At 41.1% G+C, this 25,556-nt stretch overlaps 1 long non-coding RNA gene across 1 annotated transcript; it reads right to left on the reverse strand.

Moving 5' to 3' along the window:
- Positions 1-3,069: 3,069 nt before the first annotated feature.
- On the reverse strand, positions 3,070-24,858 carry LOC118807571. Its single transcript, XR_005007233.1, has 7 exons — positions 24,749-24,858; positions 17,519-17,598; positions 16,992-17,129; positions 16,467-16,538; positions 15,739-15,822; positions 4,131-4,187; positions 3,070-3,179 (listed from the first exon to the last, which is right to left on the reverse strand). It is a non-coding gene; the product is annotated as an uncharacterized LOC118807571 (long non-coding RNA).
- Positions 24,859-25,556: the final 698 nt, after the last annotated feature.

A 25,556-nucleotide genomic window follows, 5' to 3' on the forward strand; every position in this document is an offset into this window, starting at 1 on the left:
AAGGGAACAGGGATCATAAAACCATGAGTCAGCACTGGTGCTTCTCTCATACCCTGCAGTGATTTAACAAGGGAAAGAGCAATATGTCCTCCAAACATACAAGTTTCCTAAATATATGACACTTCTTTACCTACACGCAAGTTGTTTTTTTTTACATATATGTGAGTCATTGTTTCTTTCAGTACTTACATTTACTCAAGTTTAAGGACTGTTCTCCCTGCCACTATGTGTACATCCTTTCTCAGTCACAAGAGCTGTGCATATGTACAAAATGCAAATCTGGCAAAGAGCAAATGAAAAACAAACATGCTATCTAACAAAACAAAACAGTTACTGAATCTTGATCCTGAAGCACAGTTTGGAAAAGAGTGCTACGTGAGCTCTTACTCAATGTTGCATGTGAGAATCAGAGATATGAGCTGGACTCTGACTGCTCTCTGCAGCTTAACAGTTAACAGTTAACAGCAACTTAACAACTGAAACGAATTTGTGTGACAGCAGGCATGATCACTCATAATGACTCCTTTGTATCTTTGACAGGGTGAGCCCTTGTTTTCAAGCACATATACAGCAAATATAAACCCAACTCTGCAGGCAGGCAACACAGAAGATATACTACTTGGGCAACAGCAAAAGCTCATCAGTCAATTCACAGAGGCTATCAAACAACTATAACTACAGCTGACCATCTCTTCTATTCCACCTCTTACAAAGTAGGCGAGCCCACTAGCATCCACTGTTCCTCAGGATATGGCAAACATGTAGACAGACAAGTGATTTAAATGGATCATGCCATGGATCATTGGTATGGCATCTACCACATTGTTCCTATCCCACTATGCTAAAGTTACATTCACCATCCTATTACTGTCTCCCAGGAGTGAGTGATGACAGTTTGAGAGCATGAGGATGATGAAACAAGGTCCTTTGATAGGGTTACTTCCATGATTTGTCATTTACTGTAAAAATCTGTATATTCTTTTGTGAGGGACTAGATCAGATACCGACAATGTGGTTACCTTCTGAATCACAGCAAACAATGGGTGGAATGAGCCTGCCTTAATTTGTCAAGGGTTTTGGGAGGAACTGACAACACCCTGTCCTTGGTCCTTTTCAGGATCCTAGAAATACGACCAGATAACCTCCTGAGAATAGCTTCAAAGTAGCTACCAGAGTGGCAACACCTCTCCCTCTATACCTATGAAAATCCTAGCTCTCACTAAAGAAAGGACGGGGCAAAATCAAGTAGGTGTCTGTCTGCAACGAGGATGGTGGACTCTAGGCAAGCAGACTGCAAGGTCAACTCTAACTCCAAAACATCTGTGATGAGTCATTTATATTAATACTCCATAACTTCACAATCCAGTAATGATCAGTTGTATTTTGACCAGATGTGCCTAGCTCCAGTTCTGGAAATACACTGCCCTGGAGAGTTTAGTTCCAATACACCTGGCTCTAATATCCAGATGCTCGTGAAAGCCTTGATTAACTAAGGCTTTGATTAACTGAGTTAATCAAGGTGTATTATAGGAGTGTTGGAAGTCTGCAGGACCAGAGTTGGGTACTCTACAAGTTTCCAACCTTGGCCCTGAAATACCCCCTGCCCTGTAGATTTTAGTGTGGTCCAACTAAACAGCTAATTAACAAGCTCTTTGTGAGCTGAAGTGGGTGAGTTAAAGCAAGAAACCCCAAAAATGTGTGTAAGGTTGACAACTTCTCTTACACAAATGCAGTTTCTATCTTGGTGGTTTGCTAGAACCTTGCACAGCTAGTGTAGATGTTTAGAAAGGTCAAAGCCACTGAGTGGTCACCACGCCCACTCCTGGGATTACTTGCTGTCCATTAACAACAGTAACTCTTGACGAATACATAGAGAAGGACTTTAACATGGATTCATTCCATCTCGCTAGCCTAGCTGGGATTCTTCTTTGTTGAAAAGAAGGACTGCAACCTCCATCCCTGCACTGACTACCACAGCCTCAACAAGGTATTTGTCAAGTACTGGTACTCCCTGCCTCTGGTGTCTACAACACTGGGGCAGCTGTGCGAAGCATGGACTTGCACCAAAGTGGACATATGCACAATCCACAAGTAGAAAACATCCTCATCTCTCCCTCTACTACCTCAATAAGCACATGCTGACAGTACTGACAAACTAATTTAACACAGGGTTGAGAAACATTTCATTTATCTGTTTTACAAGTTACATTTGAAAAATATGGAACAGCACAGAGTCTGTGCAGTCCTGAACTGACTAACTGTTATAATCATGAAGGGGTTGTACTGTAAACATATTTAAAACTGCAGCATCATCGCTGCATCACTTACTACTCGGCTCGACACTTGTTCTAGTCAGCAGCTGCACAGGTGTTCACTAATCTATTACTTATTACGACAGGCATCTTTGTCCATCTGCCTCCCATCCAAGCTTTCCAGTGAGACCCTGCCATTTCAACCAAACTGTCGATGGGAGTCCTCTGGCTTGACAACAGCAGATGCATCTTGCTTCAAACGTACATCAGACACTCCCATTCAGAAGTTACTGCTCTCTTTGTCAGGCTCACTAAGCCACCTAGTCTCTGTCTGGGTGGTATGTGTATTAGCAGCAAGTCATTCACTCCTTGTCATTTGTCGTCCACATGGATGCCTCTGAGGTGGTACTGGGGTACATATCCATCCATCCATCCATCCATCCATCATCTAAACCGCTTATCCTTCTGGGTCGCGGTGGGGTGCTGGAGCCTATCCCAGCTGTCATTGGGCGGAAGGCAGGATACACCCTGGACAGGTCGCCAGTCCATTGCAGGGCAGACAGACAGACATACACATTCACACACACACACACACACACCTAGGGGCAATTTAGCACGTCCAATTGGCCTGACTGCATGTTTTTGGACTGTGGGAGGAAACCGGAGTACCCGGAGGAAACCCACGCAGACACGGAGAGAACATGCAAACTCCACACAGAAACGACCCTGGTCACCCAGCCGGGAATTGAATCCAGGCCCTTCTTGCTGTGAGGCGACAGCGCTACGCCCTGCGGCACCATGCCGCCCCGGGGTACGTCATCATAACAAAAAGAAGACCTAGCTAAGTGATGGTCCATTGGGAAAGACATGGGATGTCCACAGTGCACCTCGAAGGGTGAGAATCCAGTAGATGCCTGCAGAACCTCTCTGTAAGCAAAGAGAAGATCACCCAGTCATTACCAGTCAGTAAAACAAATTTATGAAGCAGTCTTCAGGGTCTGGTTGAATTGTTCTACTACGCCAACTGTTTGAGGATGACAGAGGGAGGTCTTAATGCCATGAATGCCTAACAGCTTGTAGACATCTTGTAGTAACCTAGACAGGAAGTTTGTGCCTTGATCTGTCAGAATCTCCCAAGGGAGACCTACCCTTGCAAGCAGATGTAGAACAGCATTAGCCATCTCCCTGGCCTTGACAGTACGTAAACGGAAAGCTTCAGGGTATCATGTAGCGTCATCACATACCACCAAAATATACCTGTTCCCTGTCCTGCTCCTTTCTAAGGGGCCCAATTTGTCCATTCCTCTCCTCTCATATTGAGTTTCAATTATAGGAAAAGGGGCTGATCTGTCTGATGTTAATTGGCACTTCTGACGTTTGACAATATTCAGTCACATCAGTGTACAAGTTTGGCCATGTGAAACATGCACCAATGAAAGCTAGTGTTTTATGTTTACCTAAATGTCCGCAAGGTATGGAGTGACCAAGTTTCATTACAGTTAACCTCATGGCAGCTGAAACAACTAGTAGCTCAAGTTCATCTATATGTTGATACATGATTGTTTTTTGCAAGACATAACCCTCTTCATCTAGCCCTTCGCCCTTGCCAACTTCATCTTCCCAGCTTAAACACATCACCAAATTATGACGGCTATTTAAAACAGCATGTGTCGTTTTGTTTTTATGTTAAATGTCACAATTACATAGAAAGTCCTTGTATATATATTGTGGCGTAGGGCAGGTCTGTCACACTCCATCTGTGTGCTCTCCTCTCCAATAAACTGACACTTCTGAAGAGGAATTAAAATACAGGAAACTGCAAACGTTTTCTATCAAGGTTTTCCTAGAGTGACAGTGATAGAATAGTGGTACAAGTACCTTGTGCGTTTTTGTCCAATTTCCTTGCATCTTTTCCTCCTGTCTTAGCTCCTCCCACTGTGGACACAAGTAAAAGATGCAAAGATAAAATGTGAGTATAGAGGAGTCGATACTAAACATGCTTGCTAAATGAGATATCCTTTACTCAGTTGTCACTTTTATCACCTGTTACAGATAATTTACAGTTATATCCTAATATCAGCTGACATTTCACAACTTTCATCATCCTTTAATAGTACCATCCCATTAACTGTAATCACCCAATGACTGCATAGAGTGGAAGAAGAGAAATGATCACAGATCTACATCACAAGTTTTCAGTGTACAATGCAACTGGCTTTCCTCACTCTAAAAGCCTTGTCTCTTCTGTATTAAAAAGCTGATATGTCCTTAAAGGTAGCAGAATTCAATCAATTTTTGGGTCACAGGCTAGAGGAGGTAAGACAGAAGAAATGAGGAGGCATCAATTACAGTTATAAGATCCACCCAACTGTAAGACTCTTAAGATTAAATTTTGTACATTTTATAGGCACCTTATATGCACATATGGTTCAGTCTATTGTGCTAAACACCATTAAGTATGAAAATAGTAATAGGTTCATGGTTCAGGAAAGGACCGTGTGTGTGTTTTGTTGGGGGTGGGGTGGGGTGGGGATGTGCATGCGTGTAAAAGTGAACAAGAGTAAGTGTACGAATGCGTACGCATGACCAGGAAGTCTCTGCTTTGTGTGATTAATGGAAAGAAGGTTATCTTCTGGGGAAACCTAGTGACTCACTGATACACTGACACACTAACCCACAGACCCACTGATTTACCCTAATCCCACACACGAGGACTCACACACACACACACACACACACAAACACAAACACACACACACATACACGTCTTCAATCCTGTTAATCCTCACACAGTGTGAGGTGTGAGACGTGTCCTTACAGGTGGGTTATATGCCACACTGAACTGTAGAAAGTCTCATTACTCTGAGACAGAGAAAGGCACACATAGGATCTTATGCTCTGCCAACATTCTGGAGAGTCCACACGGAAAATGTTTTGTGCAAGGTAACTTGATAATTACTACTCAATCAACACTGCAATACTGTTGAAAAGAAGGATAGCATTCTGCATCCCTGCACTGACTGCCACAGCCTCAATAAGGTCACTATCAAGTACTGCTACTCCCTGGGTTGTTTACTGGACTGTTTTTCTTACAAGCTATGCCTTTAATTACTAAGTTACAGGGATCCGGTCTGTGATCAGCTCATAACGTTGAGAACCTGCTCACTCCAGCTAGTACAGCCTCAAAACCCCTCCAAGAGATCTGACCTGGATTCTCTCCAACAATACAAAATCTCCTGCTACACCTGATGACACATGACCTCACGAGAACACAACAAAGCTGTCCTGCATAGCAGACTGCACCTATCCAGTTGTACAATCTAGGTACAATCTAGCATTCTCAGTTGTACTAGCTCAATTGTGACATGCCATGAAGAGCAACAGTAAAGAAAAGTAGGATGCAAATCACAAACTTTAAATGTTAGCCATATTTAACTGCAAACATTAGTCCTTTTAGTACTATGTATTAGTATTTAGTAGGCTTGTGCCATTATAAACATTTAATATGATAATTACCTAACCTTTTATCACTGTTAACCAATGTCATCATAACACTATATTAAGAATACCTAAGAATAGTCTTTGTAGTGACTGAATAGTAAGCCTTAGTATGTAATAAGCCTGGGATTTTAAGAGGTTAATTAGCATTTTGTCGTTGGTTTCACAGTGTGAGAAGCGAGAGCTTGTGATACTACTCTGTGTCTAAAAAATCTGATAAAACTTCAACTTGTTTGCCTAAAATGCAGTAATGTTATTTTAAAGTGTTCATAATAACAACATTGTGTGTGTTAAATTTCACAATACACTTTATCACTGAACATCAGCAACTGTCTTGTATTGAGTATTTCAAAGCATCTTTTAAAGAACACTTTATAAAGACTCCAAAGCCATTGTGAGAAACCACTAAGCAATGCATAGATGTCACACAATATAGGTCCTAACCCAAATTTGTGGACGTTTCAGTAATATCATCTAATTAAAAGTATCAATGTTTTATTCAAAGATGCAATGAAAGTCAGTCAAAGGGCAAGGATAAAAGAAGACTTAACTGTATTTTGCCAATCGTCTGCTACAAACTTCATTGTCTGTTGGTCATAATTATTGGCTACTTGTTTCATGGTAACCCATGCATCATGAATAAAGACAGGGCTGTGTGATTTTGGAAAAAAGCTGCAGGATTCCCACAAAACTCTCAAAAGACCATGTTTACATCTGGGACTGGTCTGTGCTCTCTAATAGCACACAATGAAAATGAATTAAGAGAACATACTGTACATTCTTGCTTTTATTATTGCTATGTTGGCAAGTTGTATTTGAACAGAATGCTGTTTAAACTTAGGGAATTCAAGATTTTAAACACTCTTCATACTTTTCATATTTTTCACATTCAGTTCTGTCAAGAACACAATCAACAACCTACAGTGCATGCCATAAGACCTCCAACCATGTACACAGTCCGCAGCAGGTCACATGAAGACTGTTTGTACTAGCATCCTCCCACAATGCCATGCGCAAGCCACTTCAAATAACTCACAAAGCCTTACATTGATCCCATTACTCTAGACCCACTTTCCTGATTTATCCACTCAGTTACATCACAGCTACTTTGCAAGCCCGGCTAGTGCTCAACATCAATTCTCAATGGCCAGAGAAGAGGCTACTCCTTCATTCATGTACATACTGCAAATTTTAAAATATTTATAATGACTGTGTCTGTTAAATAAAATTCAACTGCATTAAAATATGCAATATAAATGTAAAATAACTATACAAAATAACTCTACACATGACCTATATAAAAGAGTGAGTATGCCAGCATCATAATTATAGTATAATATATATTATTATATAATATATATTAACATCAGCTCTATTTTTTCTCAGTGAACGCGAAGACAAAATTTTAACAAATGCTCAGCAGCATATCTCAGTTTCATTTGCGTGGATCTGCGCACCAACTACTCTTCAACTCAAAATTATATTAGGTGCTTGTAACGTTGGAGGAGAGGGGGTGGGATGCAAGTCCAAGTTGCTTTTGTTCAAATCAGATTTAACAGAGTCCAGAAACTGAGTAGCAGAGGTTTGTACAACAGACAAGTCTATAATGAAACGAAAACCTAACAAGATCAAAGAAAACAAGCAACAGGGTAACATCCACAACGCAAGACAAAGAGACTTAACAAACACAGGGGTATAAATACACTAAGGGGAAACAAGAAACACCTGGGACTAATGAGAGGGTGAAGATACAGGCAGGTGGAGCAGATAATAAGGGGGCAGGAACAGGGAGGAGACGCTGAACAAAACCAACAACAAAAGCACAAGGCACAAAAAAACAAAAATCACATGGCTACAACACAGGGGAAGAAACACACACTCAGAGGGACAATGGGAAAACTGTGACAGAACCCCCCTCCTAATTCACAGCTCCCATGGCATGAAAAACAAAGGCCATCTGAGATGGGAGTCAGGTAGCAGGAGGGACCTGGAAAACATGCAGGAACATTAACAGGAAACTAGACAGGAGACAGGACACCAGACCGGGACCACTTACTAAACTGTGCAAGGGACTGGACAAGGGACAGAGCAACACAAACAGGGACAGAGACCACGACAGTAACAGGGACTGGGGCAAGAATAATAAAAGGAACAGGGACAGACACAAATTCAGAAATGGGTACAAAAACACAAACACCAACAGGCACCAACTCCACAGAAAAGGGAACAGAAAGGCATCCAGGTCGCAGGAACAGAAACAGGAGCTATCCGGGGTGTAGGAATTCTGGAACACGAAACACGACAGGGAGTTGGTGCCAGAACCCAACAGGGTACTGGCACAGGAGCTGCACTGGGAACCAACCCAGGGGGAGCAGCAGCTCTGGAAGCTGGCTTTGAAACACAATGGGGAGCAGGAACATGACACACAGGTCACAGGCAGGTCTATGGGCTATGGGCAGGTCAGGGAACTCCTCGGGTGCAGGCTGGGCCGCACTGACGTCATCTGCAGCTAGCAGAGCTGAGAACAAGGTAGGCTTTTTCTCCTTACCAGGGAACAATAACTGAAGCTGTCGAAGCAGATGGTAACCCTCCTGAAGTCTGACCTCATTCTCCTTAAGAAGTTCTTGCAAACTCACTGCTTCCCTGTTTGGTCTTGCATTCTGTAGCAGTAATCCAACAGACAGATCAAAGTATCTGATTTGGGCCGAAATAGTCCAGAACTCTTTGATTTGCTCAGCCACTTGTATGACCCCATTCCAGTGTATCTTATGTTATCAACCTCCGCTCGCCCCCTGGACTGCTACTCCCTGGGATATCCCAGCTATCGACGACTGGGGGAAGCGCAGCGAAGAAGTCTGGGAACAGCAGCGTGTTAAACAACAAGCAAACCAGCATCGGGGGGATACCCCCACCTTTCAGCCTGGAGACCGGGTTTGGCTCTCCACTCGGGACCTCAGATTTGGGCAGCGTTGCAGCTGCAATACATCGGTCCGCTCCAGTCCGGTCAGGTTGGTGGTGGTCGTCGAGGGTGCCCTCGTTCCTCGGCCGTCCCTGTCACGCATCCCTCTGGCCTGGCTGAAACTACAGCCAACAGGGCCGCCCAGTGATCTACCTATCAGTGCTTTTCATTTCCGGACTACTGATTACATACACACCTGTTCCTTGTTACCTTTGTTTGTTAGTTTAGTATATAAGCCCAAGTTTAATTGCAAAGTATTGTCATACTTATACCTGCATACCGAGCAATTCTCCCGTGTTCCTGACTGCTTTCCTGTGTATGACCCGTTTTCTTTTTATGACCTTGATTCTAGCTGTACCCTTTTGTTCTGTGTTGGTTTTTGACTTTCTGCATTTGTTTATTGACTGTGATTGTGGACAACCCCTTTGGCATTAAAGATCTTAACTCAAGTCTCTGCTGCGAGCGTCTGGTTCTGTCTGCTACCGTTACAGTGTTACAGCACAGGAAAATCTAAATTGGATCTAAAGTGGATTATGAATTGGTTGCAAACTGCAGAATTAGCTGATAAAAGTTAGAGCATCCTTACTGTGTTACAGCACAGGAAAATCTTCCTGTGTTACAGCACAGGAAAATCTTCCTGTGTTACAGCACAGGAAAATCTAAATTGGATCTAAAGTGGATTATGAATTGGTTGCAAACTGCAGAATTAGCTGATAAAAGTTAGAGCATCCTTACTGTAAAGCATAAAGTGGTGTAAGTTTATTGCTATTGATGCACCCATAGTTCCTAGTTGCTTAACAGCATATCCAGTCATATCAAGGTGATATGTTTGGTTGAGGATTATTTTTAGATAATGTTTATGCCAACAAACAGTTTATCTTTAATGATTACTCTTACAGTTGTGAATTTCAGTTTCAGTACAGAGCTCTTCAAAATGCTAAAAACCTGTTAGCCTACTAAACTCGAAGAAAATCTCTGAATGCGAGAATGAATAATAAATGTTGTAGAGCATGGGTGTTCGACTCTGGTCTTGCAGGGCCAGTCCAGCAGAGTTTGGTGACTTCTCTGCTCAAACAAACCCAATAAACCTGGCAATTAACAGACAAGTTGTATCAGATGAGTCTGAAAAGGGAAATTGACAAACTGTATTGAACTCTGGAGTTAAACACCCCTGATGTAAAGAATCAGATTTATATGCTGTAACTGTTTATGTGCATGTACAGTAGAGAACCCTCAGGACTTTCTAGATGGCTGGAAACGTTATAGTCTCACTGAGCCATACGTGGTCTTGCACTGAGAATATATGTTTTGGGCATCCTGCTAAGCTTTTGGTGCTGGATTGCAGTGAAGTTTGCCGCAAACAGGGATAGGGCCCTTCCAAAACACCTCCAAATCCCTCCAGTGCTGTGAACAACAGAGGCCACATACAATTGTTGGTAACCCATCATCGACTTTTATTATGTGCCCAACAATATTTTCTAAAGCTAATGTATAGTCAGGTTCAGTTTTTTTGAGGATTTTTCAGCCATGCTAACTTAGGCAGGCTTGTTGTTCATTGAACAATGTTGATGAGCACACCATCACATCCTGCTTTGAGCACTGCTTTCACAAATGGTTAGATTGGTTTAGAAATTCTACTGTCCATTTGTTTCCACCCACATTTAACTCAGAAGTGGTTGTATCCATATGTGTATTCTCGGTACAACATCACATCAGGCTCCACAAAACTAGAAATGTTATGGAAACTGGTGCAGAGAGTTTATAAACAAATGGCAAAGACACAAAACACAAGGTTAACAATGAGTAAACAGAAAATAAGAGAACAACAATAAGGCCTAGAAGCAAACAAAGAATAAAGAAGCTAGACTGTTTCTTGGCTGAAAGGTGTCCTATGCAGCAACCAGAAAAAACTGAGAGAAGGTGGAGGAAATCACAACCAGATTCAGTTTATCTTCATTTACACCAATCACTCCTTTCCAAGTTCTTACTGGAAGTAACTGCAAGGTCATCTTTCTACATAGTGAAACTGGAAGCATCAGCATCTGAAACATAAGCTCTCCTCTTCTAACCACAACCCTCTCCCACACCACCACACACTTCTCTTACCTCAGAGGATGTTGTGACCTTCTTTGAGAAAACTGATAAAATCTGCCAGTCCTTTTCCCATTTCCACTCCTCCTATCAGTCCTCACCCTTGCCCCCTCTTGATTGTCTATCTTGTTTTTCCTTTCTTGCCCCAGACAACAGCTACTGACACCCAGCAATCCAACCACCTACTCACTGGACCCCATACCATTCACACTGCTTAAGACAATCTTCTGGGACTTGCTTCCTTTCATACCTTCCATCATAAACAGCTCCTTGTCACCAGGGCATGAACCATCTGCATCCAAAACTGCAGGTGTGGTTCCTCTTGTGAAAATGCCCATGCTAGAAAGCAACCACATCGGCAGCTACCAACCAGTATCGCCCCTTCCTGTCCTCTCAAAAACTCTCAAATACGCAGTCTATAGTCAATTGTGTCTCTTTCTCACTCTGAACCAGCACCAGGATTTCAACCAGAGCACTCTTCAAAAACTGCCCTAATAGCAGGATGGAAAGCTCCATGCAGCAAGATCAGTCAAACTCTTGATTCTTCTTGACCTCTCTGCACCCTTCAATATGGTCAATCACAAGATCCCCCTATCCATCCTTGCTAAACTTGGAATGACTTAATCTGCATGGAAGTGTTTCGAGACTTTTCTAGACGGGCACTCTTATCAGGTATGAAAAGAATCCACATCCACTCTAGACAGATCTTCCTCTGGTGTCTACTAAGTCTCGGCGCTGGGTACTCTTTTCTCTTTACACTCTTTCTCTTGATGTTTCCTCTAATGGCTTTTCCTATAACTGTTGTGCTGATGACACTCAACGAACGCTTTCATTCCCACCTTCTGACACTTAAGTTTCCAATCGCATCTTGGCATGTCTGGCTGACATATCATCAAGGATGGCAGCGCACCATCTGAAGCTGAATCCCAGCAAGATTACTGCTATACATTCCAAGAATTACAGGTCCTTACCATGATCTTTCCATCTCATTCAAGAACTCCTAGGTCACTCACTGTCTAAAGATGCATGCAGCCTTGGTGTAATTCTAGATTACTAGTTATCATTCTTGGGTCATGTTGCACACCTGGTTCGGCTGTGTAGGTTTCTCCTCTACAACATTTGATATGTCAGCCAGACATGCCAAGATGTGATTGGAAACTTGAGTGTCAGAAGGTGGGAAGGAAAAGATTTGGAGAACTCAACTCTTTCTCACTAGGGAGGTAACCCTGGGGCATGTTCAGTCTATTGTCATTTCAAAGCTTGACTACTGCAACTCGTTCCTGTCTGGTCTTCATAAGCAGGCCATGCTGCCCTTGCAATGTATCCAAAACGCAGGACCATGGCTTATCTTCAGTCTACGAATTTCTCTCATGTCACTCCACTGCTGTGATCCCCTAATACTTGATTAAAAAGCCAACAAACTGACCTGCCCCTCTCTGCCTGATGGCAATGCTCAAAACTTGAGCAGTGTTTTGAGCCCTTGACTCAGAGTTTGAGCCCTTGAGCTTCAGCACAGCTCAGCTTGAACCGACATCCTTCAAGATACACGTAAGGCAAGCATCAAGACAAGCATCCTGACACCCAGGTAGTAGAATAAACTTCCACTGGCTGTCTGAACAGAAGAGTGCCCTGCTGTCTTCACAGACTGAAGACTCATCTCATTATGAAGGATTTAAATGAACACAAATCTAGTGCTTTCTTCTATTGCACTTATGTCTAATTTCTGTACTGTGTCTTAGCTAAAGGGTAGTAGCTGGGATACATTCTCTGAATGGACAACAATACAAGTTGTTTATTGGAGTTTCACTGGTTAACTATCACTAGTGTTATATGCTGGCTATGGCAATTTCTAGCTAGAGTTGTACAGGTAGAAATAGTTATATCCACCCTGATCTGTCATGTGTGATAATCATTTGTACTTGTTAGTTAAATGTTGATTGCAACTGCTTTGTTTAAATTGTTATTACTGTTGTATCAATAACAACAATAATACACTAATGTGCCAAATGTCATGGGATAGCAGTATGTAAATTGATTATGAAGTGGTGTTATCTCAGGGGACAGCCTGGGAACGCCCACACCTGTATAAGTTGTGAGGTGTTATCTTGTGAGTTAGGTTGAACACATGCCAGCATGCTCATGGCAAGGCGACGTGAATTATCAAAAGTTCAAACGAGGTATGATAGTGGGTGCCAGACCGATGGGACATTCCATTTCTGAAGTTGTGCAGGCATTTAACATTCCTCAATCCACAGTGTCACCGGGAATACATCATAGAAGGAATTACCACCCACAGTGAACAGCACAGTGGCCGCTCACAGGTGCTTAAAGATTGTGACCAGCGGCATCTGGCTAGAATTGTCCATGCAAACAGACAAGCGACTCTGGCAGAAATCACATCCACATTTAATGCAGCCATGGACCCCAGTCCACCTAAACATGTCACTGACCAGTGACTGCTACATTTCACTGCTTGGTGACCAGTTGCAGCCCTTCACAGACTTCATGAACCCCCACAATGATGGGAATATTCCAGCAGGGTAATGCACAGTGACATCAGACCCAAGATGTCCAGAATTGGTTTGAGGAGCATTCTGGAGAGTTCTGACGAATGGTGTGGCCTGAGCGTTTGGGGTATGGGATGTGGTGGAGAGGTCCATTCGCACCCAAGATCCTACACCTACAAATACAACGCAGCTGTGGGTGGCAATCCAGATGGCATGGCTTAACATCCCTCCAGACGTCTTTCGCCCACTTGTGGAATCGATGCCACAACGAGTTGCTGTATTTCGCCAGGGTCCTATACGATACTAGCTCCTGTCCCATGACTTTTGGTGCGTCAATGTAATAATAATGATAAGAGGAAGAAGAATCATAAAAATGTAATTAATAAAATCACAAAACCTATTTAATATACAAAAAATAAACAAAACTGACATTTGTTTTAAGTGTTTCTATTTTACTGTCATTTGTCTTTTGTTGTAGCAATCAAGACATAAATTGATAAAGTCCTCAATTTAATTTTTAAATATATTCATGTTATACTTTGCTTAATAACACAGTTGTTAAATATGCAAAATCTAGAAATAATCGGACAACTCTAACATAATCATATACTAAAATTGATCAACTGACCCCAAAAAGGGGACTAAATCACAGGCATGTGGTCATCCAGATGCAATGTCTAAATTTGCCAGAGCACACACCACTCTAACAAACACACCCACCACAACATCCCATATGAATATTTGTAATCTGTCAAATCCTAAAATCTACTGATCTTCAAATCACCACCTGATGGCAGTATAAATAAAATCAGTAGTTGTAACTGCTGTATTTGGCCACTAGAGGTACACACTTGTTCTCATGTTATAAGATTAAGAAATTAAGTACTTAACAAAATTAACAAACAAGAAGACCAGAATGTACTACTGAAAAGATAAGTATGTGCTACTCTCTTTGTAATGGTTTTAGTGTTTGCCATTGTGAAGTGCTACCTTATGAATCATATCTTATGAAACCATAGCACAGACATACGGTTAACTAACAATGTGATTTCCCCATTTGGCCACCCCTTTGGTACATGGTCCTTCGCATACTTTCCCAAGTATGATTATGAGCATTTTGTAAAATGAACCAACAAGCATCCGTCTTGCTACAGTGCCCTGTTTGGCCTTAGTCAAAAGCACTTCAGACAGGCAACTGTTTTAACTAGTGTCGACCTCTACAGAGAGAGTAAAGTATACATAAATATGTTTTCACATGCAGACATCAGGGAGTCAGTCTACGGCTTGCAAATCAAGCAAAACATACAGTCTGTTAAAGTGTAAGTTGTGTTCATCCTTTACGTATAGTGCATAGCTTGTCTCTTGTCACTCTTAGAGGTTCAAGACTTACTTATTTATTTGATGATGATAATTAAACAACAGTGACTGTATAGCTGTAGATCAGGGATGCACAACTCCGGTCCTGGAATGCCAAGGCCCAGAACAGTTTGGTGACTTTCTGGCTCAAACACACCTGATTCAACTCATCTGTTAACTGCCAGGATTAGTTTGAGTGGGACACCAGCCCTCCAAAGACTGGAGTTGAGCATCTGTGTCCTAGATGCTTGTTATAACATCTGCAGTCATTTCTTGTAGGTTGTAAGGCATACCGTTCTCATTACATTGCACCAAAACATGGTCACCAAAGTAACTATGCCAAGCAGTAATAGTAAAACCTCACATCTCGAATCATATCATGCCTAACACCATGGTGATCCCACTGTGAAACCTCAGGCCCATAGCACACTGACTCAGCATTCCGCAAAAACACCAACATACTGGAGTTCCAGGATAAGAACTGACAAGCAAAATGAACAGTGTGAATGAAGAGAACATTCTAGATCAGTATAGAACATACCAAAGGCTCCCAACAGTCACTCAAAGGTACGGCATACCAGCTAAACTCTAGGTGTCTTGGGGTTGGTGTCTGTTGGATAGGCGTCTGTGTGCTCTGGTCTTTTTATGCCAACACTACAATCTTAATTGTGTAACTTAAACTTGAAGATCTACAATAAATTCTGGCTCCAGGTTTATAAAACATAGCCTTTAGTTTAGACTTCGTTGTGACCGTGAGAGCTGTGTAATCAGTCATCAAATCAGACCTTACAGCTATAGAGGGAATGCAAAACTAAAGTTCTAGAGGGTGCAAGTCTGCAAAATTGAGAGCTTTTCCTGCTCTAGCAAACCGGATTTGACTCATGAAGGGCATGATAAAGCAAGCTCATTAAAGACAAGAACACCCCTAAGATAATGCTAATTTCTAATGACCGTGACCAGGAAAATGTTGGTAACTTTTGAGTCACTAAGCTGGGTATCTGACAATAGTTGCCAGCCTCAGTTTGGTAACATTTTAGAATCCATTTAAAGCTATAACAATGTATTGTTTACAAACCTGCTTGGAGGTTCTTAATGGACGTCTTCATCACCAACTGAACTGTCTGCTGCCAGTGTCTTTCAGCTACAGCAATGCGCCATTCTGGAGAGAAAGAACAATACAACAGGACAGTCTATCAGAGGACATAACTGTGCAAAAGCTTCTTTGCTGCTACTGCACAAATGTGATCTCTTTCAAATCACATATGTATGGCACTGTCAACAGGTGGCGCCAAAAGATTTATTCCTAGCCTACAAACATGGACTGTATAAGACTACAAAATATAATTAAATGTTACACTAATATGGGGTCATAGACACATCTTAGCGCATGAGAAACTTTTGGCACATTTCATTCAATGATTTTGGCACTTAGCAGTTTTATCTTAACATGCTTAGTTTAGCTAAAAATACTTTCATTGAGAGTAACCTTTTGGTACATTTCTCGCAGGACATTGGTGTGATGTTTGGTATTAAGATTTTGTTGACACAAAGTTTGCCAGATGTATCCTAGCCTTGGCAAGTGCCAGCAATGGTGTTCTAATGTTTTGGTTTTGGAATAAAGTAAGAAACCAGAACCAACTGTATGTGTATGCCATATACAAAGATGGAAAGCTGTAAAATCTGCTTCGTCACAACTTTGGTAATAGAACGGAACTGTCTTGTTTTTTGGACTATGCTAACCACGCCCAAGCAGGAGGGTTGATTCCAGAGTCATGGCTCTGTTTGCATGGATGATATTCTTACCTGTAAATCAAGTCTACATGTACCCATACTGGCTCTCATTACTTTCTTTATGTCCAAAAGTAACAGGCAAGCCTACACAGAAGAACAGCCAGTCAGACAGTCAGAAGTACTGATTTAGGATGAGTTTTCAGATCGTGACACACAGTAAGAGAAAGAGAAAGTAATATTACTCTCAAAGGCGTGGGAAATGGGTTGGTTAACAATTGCGAACATACATCTGAAAACACAGTAAGGTGTTTTTAAGCCTGGAGCAAATATTTGAAGCCTTGGAATGCATAATTAGGCAGGTAAAATATCAGCAAATGTGGAACCTTCTTACTGGACTACACACAGACTGAGCTATGTGATCCTTTTTGGGGGTATAAAAGTAGTACCACTCCACGAATGTATGTTCCCTGTGTGCTGCCATACTAACCTTTTGTGCATGTAAATATTAACTTCATATCCCTTAGAGAGAGCAGGAAAAAGATCAGTTATTTCCATAACTAGCAGAGCCAGAATGTGTTGCTGCATGAAAGTTACTACCTTGTCTCCTGGAAGGTTACAGACTCCTGCGTTTTAGACAAGGTTCCACAACTTGGTCCTGAACAAGTTGTTTATAGTGATAAGATGGGCATTTTAGGTATGAATGGAACTCTTCTTCTTCTAGATCGTCTGGGACACCTGTTTGATAGAGATTTGGCTGTTATTGAAGGGAGATAGATGTAGGAAGATATAATGGCATAAAATGGCAACACTCCAAAGCCATCCCATGTGAGATCCACAGAATACTTAGCAACTTTAGTTGTAAAATGATCATAGAAGTTCAATCCTGATTTTTTTTGCAAGTGCAATGCCATGTCTAACTTAGAAAGAAAGCTTACAATCATATTTTCACACAGAACTCTAAAAGTATGCCTTAAATGGGTTCTGCAACATATGTAACAAAGTGACCAAAAAGAGCCACATCTGGCACAGTACTGAGGCTCTTTTTAGTCACTTTGTTGTATATACTGTAAAACACATTTATGGATGTTATCACTTATGAAACTCCACAACTGTTCGAACACCACCTTTTGACATCTTGCCGATAACACATCACTGGTCTTCTTGGTCATCTACAAGGAATCTCTCATCAAAAGCCAGTTTATATCTGTAAAAAGAGAAAAAGAAATACATGGGAATGTCTTGTCTCCACTAGAATAGTTGCATAGTCTTGGTACATCAGTATTTTCAACCTAATCTGGAATATTGTTCATTCCTACATTTTAAGTGTCAAAGGGTTACATGAACTTGATCTTGGGAACCACAAGTGATCTTTCTCTGTTGTAGTAAGTGCTGAGCATGACTGAGATGTATTTTGTAGAACCTCTGGTAAATTCTTTTGCTCTACTCCTGCCTGACAAAAATTTCTACAGTTTGCCAGCCATGAAGTATTCTTTCTTACACATGTTGAAAAATCTATAAACGGATACATACTATTTCTGAATTCCATGATTGTTCCCACAAAACCTTTTGGCTACTTGCATGCAACAAACCATCATATCCTGTTGCCAGCTGGTGCAAATCACTGCCCTGGTGAAAAAACATAACAAATCACAGACTAATGATTTTTTTCTAATTAGAATAATGAGTCAGTACTGACACAGACTTTAATAATAATATATAAACAGACTTTAAACTCCAATTTAATATTTTGTCTGGACCAACAGTGACACCATACCGAAATTTGAGGAAGTGGGATTACATTTCAATGATTAATCAGTCATTTTCTTATAATAACTTGGGCTAATGAAAGAGTGTAATTGTTTCATATCAAACATCAAAACTTTGGATACTTCCTCTTTCCCTGTTAATATGGAGCAACTGTAGCCATGCGATGTTGTCTGTTAGGCCATGTAAACAGAACTGAGGAGTCAGCATTCTTCTCCAGGCAAGGTGTCCTACTTACAACTTTCACAGCTTCTAAAGATGGAAGATGGAAGCATTCTCCATCCCAGGTCTGCAGGGTCTTATGGATGTAAATTTGTCAGAATTTGTCAGAACTTGTATAATCCAACATATATGAAAAGCTGTGCAAGGTAAATGCTATGGGCTAGGGTTGGGGTGGGTTTACAGCTTGTACTTCGTGACAGCATGTGTGGGTCCTGAGGTCCTGGTGTGGGTTTCTTATAAATTTCCTCTCTTTCAGTGATTCATACAAAAATAACTTAAGTGCTATGAATTCTTTTGTGCAGGACCTTCAGCCTGCTAAACATGAGTGAGTGAGTATGTCTGACTTACAAACCTGGTTCTAAAAATAATACACTTTGTTTAGAATGAAAACAGGCAATTCACTCATTGCACTGGGCATTTCAAGGGTTCATGGTCCACCACCAAAAGCACAGCAGCCCAGAGCCAAAATATAAAGCAATGAAGAACTAGGTAGGCTGGCTTGTTAACCCCTTAAAATCCTAGGCTTATTACATACTAAGGTTTATTATTCAGTAACTACAGGTCAATCAATGCAAATTGGTTAAGTTATTCTTACGTTATGGAAGTGTGTGATAAAACTTTGGGCTCGCCAGTATGAAAGACATCAAGTAATCTCATAGTTTAACTAATACTTTGGGATATTAACTAAGGGATATTCACCCTTAATCTTTGCAGCTGTATGTATTTGCAGCTTTATTTCTGCTATTATCATCACTGTGGACGTGGCTGTATTTTTAAAATCAAATGATAAGTATGATGCCATAAGAATTCATGTTTATATTAAGGGTGTGTTGTTAAGCATTATGTAATGGACCTATCCATGATCCATCCATACATGTGTTTTTTTGTAGCAACAGTTGGTTGGACAAGTTTAAAAGAATGTTTGCAAAAATTCAACAAGAAACAATGAGAACAATGAGAAATTGTAGCACACTTTTTACAGCTGCTATATAAAGTTTTGTTTCCAGTCTAACCAAGCCTGTGATGCTCTAGCCAAGAAAACAGGCTGACTACAAATTTGTCACCATGCTAATGACATGCACTGTATTCTAACCATATGACCTTTTCCATGAATACAAAAAAATATAATTTGAAATAACGCTCCCTAAATTTAGGTATTTTCCTTCAAATTCAGGCTGTGCCCTACAATTTCTCATTAGGTTGAATGGATTTTGTGCCACCATTCTGTAAAGCTTGTCCAACCTTGCCACATCTGCCACAAAAGTATACATTTGTGGGTGGAGCATGGATAGAATGGATAGAACGAATAGCAAGTCTACACAATAAAACGTGTCTTTTTGGTATTGGAGACAGGCCTTTTTGTGATAAACACATTGTAAGTGCTGTGATGACAGAACAGCTAAAAGTACCTCACATGCCCAACACCTGAGTGATGTATTTAGTTTGGCAGGAGTGTAATGATCTCTAGCAAGTGTTTCCTTCTGCTGGGCAGGAACTATGTGCTCCAAATAAACAGTGAATTAAAAACACATACATTGACAGCTCAGATATCTATCTTGAAATACTGCCTGTAAAATATTTTAATAAAATACACTTTAACAAAATACTTTAACAAGCATATCTGACTATTCTCACTCCCTGTGTTATGTGTAAAATGTGTAAAAGAGTAATTACTACTGTCACAACAAACTTGCATCACCATAAGGAGCTTTTTAATTAAGTAAATCTATATGAACTAGTTTTTTGTAGCCCTATACAAAATACATGTATTTATTCGTTCTTGTAGCTTGCTGACTGTTTTCCAGCCTTACAGTGCACAAAATGTGACTGCAGTTCTGATGTAAGTAGATATTAGAAGTTTTTTTTTAATAATATTATATAATATATTTTATTGGACATTGGCACACATTCGACTCAACATTACTCACTAAGGGAATAAACTCCAAAGTCTAAAAAATCATGCTGGAACTAGACTTGGCCGTAGCAGACTTAGCCTCTTGGATCAACAACCTGGAAGCAGTGATTTGTACTCTGGCACAGCAACACCCCAGTTAGATAATAAAGTTTCATTAACAATCTGAAGATTTTAGAAAATTACAAATTAGAGTGATTTATTAGTTATTTTTCACAATGAACAACTATGTCTATCTGTCAAAGAAAGTGAAAAATAGTTGTTTAGAAATAAAATACAGGTAAATTATGAACTGTAAATAGTGTTGCATTTGCCTTGCTACCATTAATATAGTTTAGCAGATAAAGAATCATCTGTAGAGCATGGGGGGATAGCACAAAGTGCTCAGAATGAGGACAGGGGCAGGTAGATTTATCTAGTGAGTGATCCAGCGTGAGCTTGCATCAGCACAGCTCAGGGAATTAATGTCACAGGCTATGTTGTTCTTCCTAAACCCCCTCTGGCTCAAGGCTTCCAACCACTCACATAATTTCCTAAGGAGACCTAATTCTTTAAGGTTCAAGTGGATGGAAACAACCAGACTGCCTTGGGAGGTGCTTAAACTGATGTGAATGATAGTTTCACTTGTGAAGAGCAGAGTAGGCCTGCAAGTATTACCTGGTCAGAGAGGAGAGGAGTAGGTCATACAGAGGTTAAGGCTGACATTTGAATATTGGTGTTCCTCACTGTGAAGATTTGTTACCTGTATTATCAATCACTTTAAATGAAGCTTCTTGGTTTTCTTTCTATGATAATACAACACAGCTCAAAGAAGAGTCCCAGGGTCCTATAGTAGGAGCACTAATATACTGTGGCAACTGCCACACGCTATGTGTTTCAAGAAGGGGCTTTGGAGGCATGGAATGCAGAGCTGCGCCATGTGCTGTTGGGGTAGTTAGTGGGGTTTTGCTAACTGCAAAGTGAAGATGTATGGCTAGAAATGCCCTGCCTCCTATCCCTGGCTGTTTTTCATGTGCCTTTTCTGCTGGTGTGAATAAAAGAGCACTTCTCATGGCAGAAGTTTGCTGCGTTCCAAAGTCTAGTCTGCAGCCGAGGTAGGCCGCATTTCTCAGCCGCTATGTCATAACAGGCCGTTCCAAAGTGAAAGACCCTTCAAATACAGCCTAGAAATGCAGCCTACATTCTGAGTGATTTCAAGGACGCGTCAGATGTATCCTTCCAGGCCTTCGGTTACCCACAGTTCTCTGTGCACAAACAACAGGGTTTGTTTTAAAATGTAAGTTGTTTGTGTACTTGAATTCATCTTTGTTACGCTGTAAAGTGTAAAATGACTGATTAATTAAAGCATTTGTCCATATATCACATTTCATTTAGAAGTATTTGTATAAATGTAGTTTATCGTACTATATAAGAACATCTCCATTTCCATGAAGAAATGAAAAAGCAGCAAACACAATGGGCTCCATATTCTTTCAACAGTTCCCTCACAAATTTCGCGCCACTCTGGTGACGTCACCAAGCAGCCTCGTTAGGACTGTTCCATTTGTGTGACCTACTACAGAGTCTTCATAGGACAGTCCTTCCGAGGACCCGCACTACCTCGGCTGCAGCCTAGGCTTTGGAAAGCAGCTATAATGGCGCCTCCTGCGTCTTGTTCTATGCTGACCACACTGGTGTCAGAAGTGGAATAGCATCACCAAGTGGTAAGAAGTGGTACGGCGCTTTCAGAAATTTACAGGTGGACGGAAGAAGAAGACATCAGAAGAGAAGCCGGTGAAAAAGCAGTTCAATGAGGACCGGCAGCGGAGACAGCGTAAGAAACAGCGCAGCGAGGCTTGACAGCAGAGCCCAACTGGAGCACAGCGAGAATGAGCCCGCATGCTTTCACTCTGACACTACAACGGCGAGAGGGACCAGGAGCAGTACTCCTCGCAGCTGCAAGTGGTTGCCCAGCATCACGGCTTAACGGCAGCCATCAACGTGACTCAGCTGTGCCTGGCCCTGGAAAGGAAAGCTCTCTAGGTGCTCGCAGACCTGCCAGCAAAGCAGCACGGTGACCTATTGCCATTGACCTATTGGAGAGGATGCCCACAGAGCTGCATTTCTGCTACCTGCCAGGGTCAGAGCAGGACAGTGTGCCTGGAACAGGGTGCATTGACGAGCCACTGCGGTAAGGTCGCGGCCCCAAGAGAGGACCGGGGGCGCCTGTGGCTGAGGATCGTGTAGTCTGTGGCACTTGCGTTGACCAGAAAAATGGCCATTCAGAAACCCCTGCTAGAGAGACTGCAGGAAGGAGGTTTGGGGTGTGGGGACAACGTGCCCCCGCACACCTCAGGAACTTTGTTCAGACAGTGTGGGGTCGCCAGGACAGCTGACCCTTGAGGTGGAGGGCTATGTGGGGCTACCACACACTCAAAAAATGGCTATGGAGGCGTGGTCTGCAGAACTGCACCACGTGCCCCGCCCCCTCTGTAAAAGGGACGTTAAATGTTGTTAAATGTCGTTAAATGTATTGTTAATGTTGTTGTTTATGTTGTTAACGTTGTTTCTTAGTTTAAAGTATGTTTTTTGTTATTTGTGTTATTCTGTGTTTGGCTTTTTGGGGTAGTTAGTGGGGCTTTGTGATAACCACAAAGTGAAGATATATGACTAAAAATGACCTGCCTGCTGTCCCCAGCTGTGTTTCATGCGTCTTTTCTGCTGGTGTGAATAAAAGAGTATCTATCGTGGCGAATATAATGGCCTCTCTTGCATCTTGCTCTACACCTTGCCACAAAATATATAGGTTTGAATATATAAACTATATAAATACATCCAAGTACTTTTAAAACATGTAAAACTGATCCAAAAATGTACTCCGTGGCTGACGGGTTTGTGATATAGTTCCTGATCCTGTGTAGTGCCGCCCTCTGGTGGTAGGAAGATGAATTAAGTATGCTGAACATAAAAACGTTGCACAAAGTAGTATATTGTCTACATTTAAGTTTGTTTATCCATCATCATGAATTTGAAGGTGCCTATCGAAAATCATTTCATTGCGATCCAAACAATATTAATAATATTAATTGTATAATTTGTTTATTTTATTTCAAGGTACTCCACGGGGGACAGCAGACTTGACTTCTTGAGCAAACACGGACCCTTCAATGTATGCAGCAAGATACTATGCATCCTCTACCAGTCTGTGGAAGCATGTGCCATCTTCTTGGCAGCAATGTGCTGGGGAAGTAACATAAATGTGGGTGATACCAGGAGACTGAATAAACTGACCAGGAAGGTCGTTCAGGTCATTGGACTCTCTGGAATTCATTGCTCAGGAGAGGATGCTGGCTAAACTGTTGCACGTCATGCACAATGTCTCTCACCTCATGCATGAGAGTTTAATCAAAGAGCAGAGCACTTTCAGCACCAGACTAATACAGCCACAAAGAAGCAAGGAGCGGTACAGAAGGTCTTTCTTGCCTGCCACCGTCAAACTAAAGTGGGGTCCAAAGAAGACCACCAGTGAAAACGCTTAATTTTGCATTCCTTTCTAATTTAATACCAAGGTTTTCTTTACAAATTATACTATCAGCATGTGAATTTCAGTGAAAAGCAGAAAAAAGTCTCAGTCTTTTGGGATCCAATGTATATAACTCACCTGCCCTGGGTCAGATTTACATACTTTATTTATTTTCACATATATACATATATTATTTCACTGGTCACTTAGTCAAGTTAAACTAGCCATTCACAGTTTTATTGTCCATCTGTCTGGACAAGATCTACCTTACACAATAATGTATCAATTCTGAAGATAAAATGGAGATTGCACAATAATCTAATAACATGCAGGCTGTAATTGATTGTCACTAATAACATGTAGGCTGTACCATTAACACATATTTTCCATGTATATCTATGGATTGTGATGTTAACTATGCTGCATTATTTTAATTTTCATTACATTTCAGGCTGATTTTACAGTATAAAACATACATTACTATATTCCAGTTTTAGACCATGTTTACTTCATAGTTTTAAAGGCCTTTTATTTCATTTTTGATTGTAAAAAAACAAGACAGTGACACTAAATAATCTAGTTATACACTGATTATATTGATCAGTGGGTTTATCAGTTAAAACCATTAATACAAACAAAAACAGAAATAAATTAAAATATTAAACAGCTTTGGTCATTACGCAGACATTCTTAGGCCATACAAACAGTCTGTGATCAGTAACACAGGATACTGATCACAGACAGGATAATGAATCTGTATGTGTCCACTCTTTTTAACACATGCCACATGTGCTGTGCAAAAAATAATATTTTGGACAAACATTTTGCAATAAAATTAACTTCAGTGGTAAATAATTATCCATGATCTAGTGAGCAAAAATATTTTTCCTATCATCGATCAATGTATGCATTATAGGATAAATGCAATAAATTAAACAATGCTTCATTACTTACCTGTATTTATAGTTCTGTGGGTCTCCATGTATGCTCAGTGCACCACTGCAGAAACGGCTCTGCTCTTCTCCAGTTTCTTCTGGTTGCTTTCCTCCTCTTCTCTCTGCGGTGCATGGGTGGAACAGAGTGAGGGAGAAGCTGCCTTTTATGCAGAGCTGTGTGTGCTGTATCAGTAGCAGCTCTGGAACTTGAGCCAATGGGAAGAAAACATGTGCATGAGACCATCTGCAATGGAAAAACAAATCCGGTAAAGATGGTGTGGATTTTGCAGTGCATGGGAGTATCGTCCAGATGCTTGAGGCCCAGGCAACAGATGCACTGTTGCTCTATTTAAAACACACATGCACACAAACACACACCTTTCTATCTTAATACACTCTCTCTTCCTGCAGCTGAGTATTGAATCCGAACAGGCATAGAGGTACCAGCACCTGTGTGGCATTTTTAGAAGAGCTTTTATTTGCTTTTGGCAACTGCAAACCTGAGGTGTCACACACAAATATATGAGGCTGATATTGCTCTAAGAAAAACGAATGGTAAGATGCTCAAAAACCTTCATTAAGCATCTTTCCGCTTCATCTGAATTAAAAGAGGACTATAGTTTATCTTTTAACGATAAGGACAAGATATAAGATCTCTTCGCTTTTAATACTTAATCTTATTTCCTGGTGAACCGCTTTGTCCAAGATTTGCATCCTCCCACTATCAAAACCCAAACATAAACTCACACCTTCAGTTTCTGGAGTCTTACTCTTGCTTGGAAAGTGATGGGCAGAGATGAGTCTTCTCCTTTTCACTTCAGACCTGT

Source organism: Colossoma macropomum, unplaced genomic scaffold (assembly GCF_904425465.1).
Source record: "Colossoma macropomum unplaced genomic scaffold, Colossoma_macropomum, whole genome shotgun sequence".
NCBI lineage: Eukaryota > Metazoa > Chordata > Actinopteri > Characiformes > Serrasalmidae > Colossoma > Colossoma macropomum.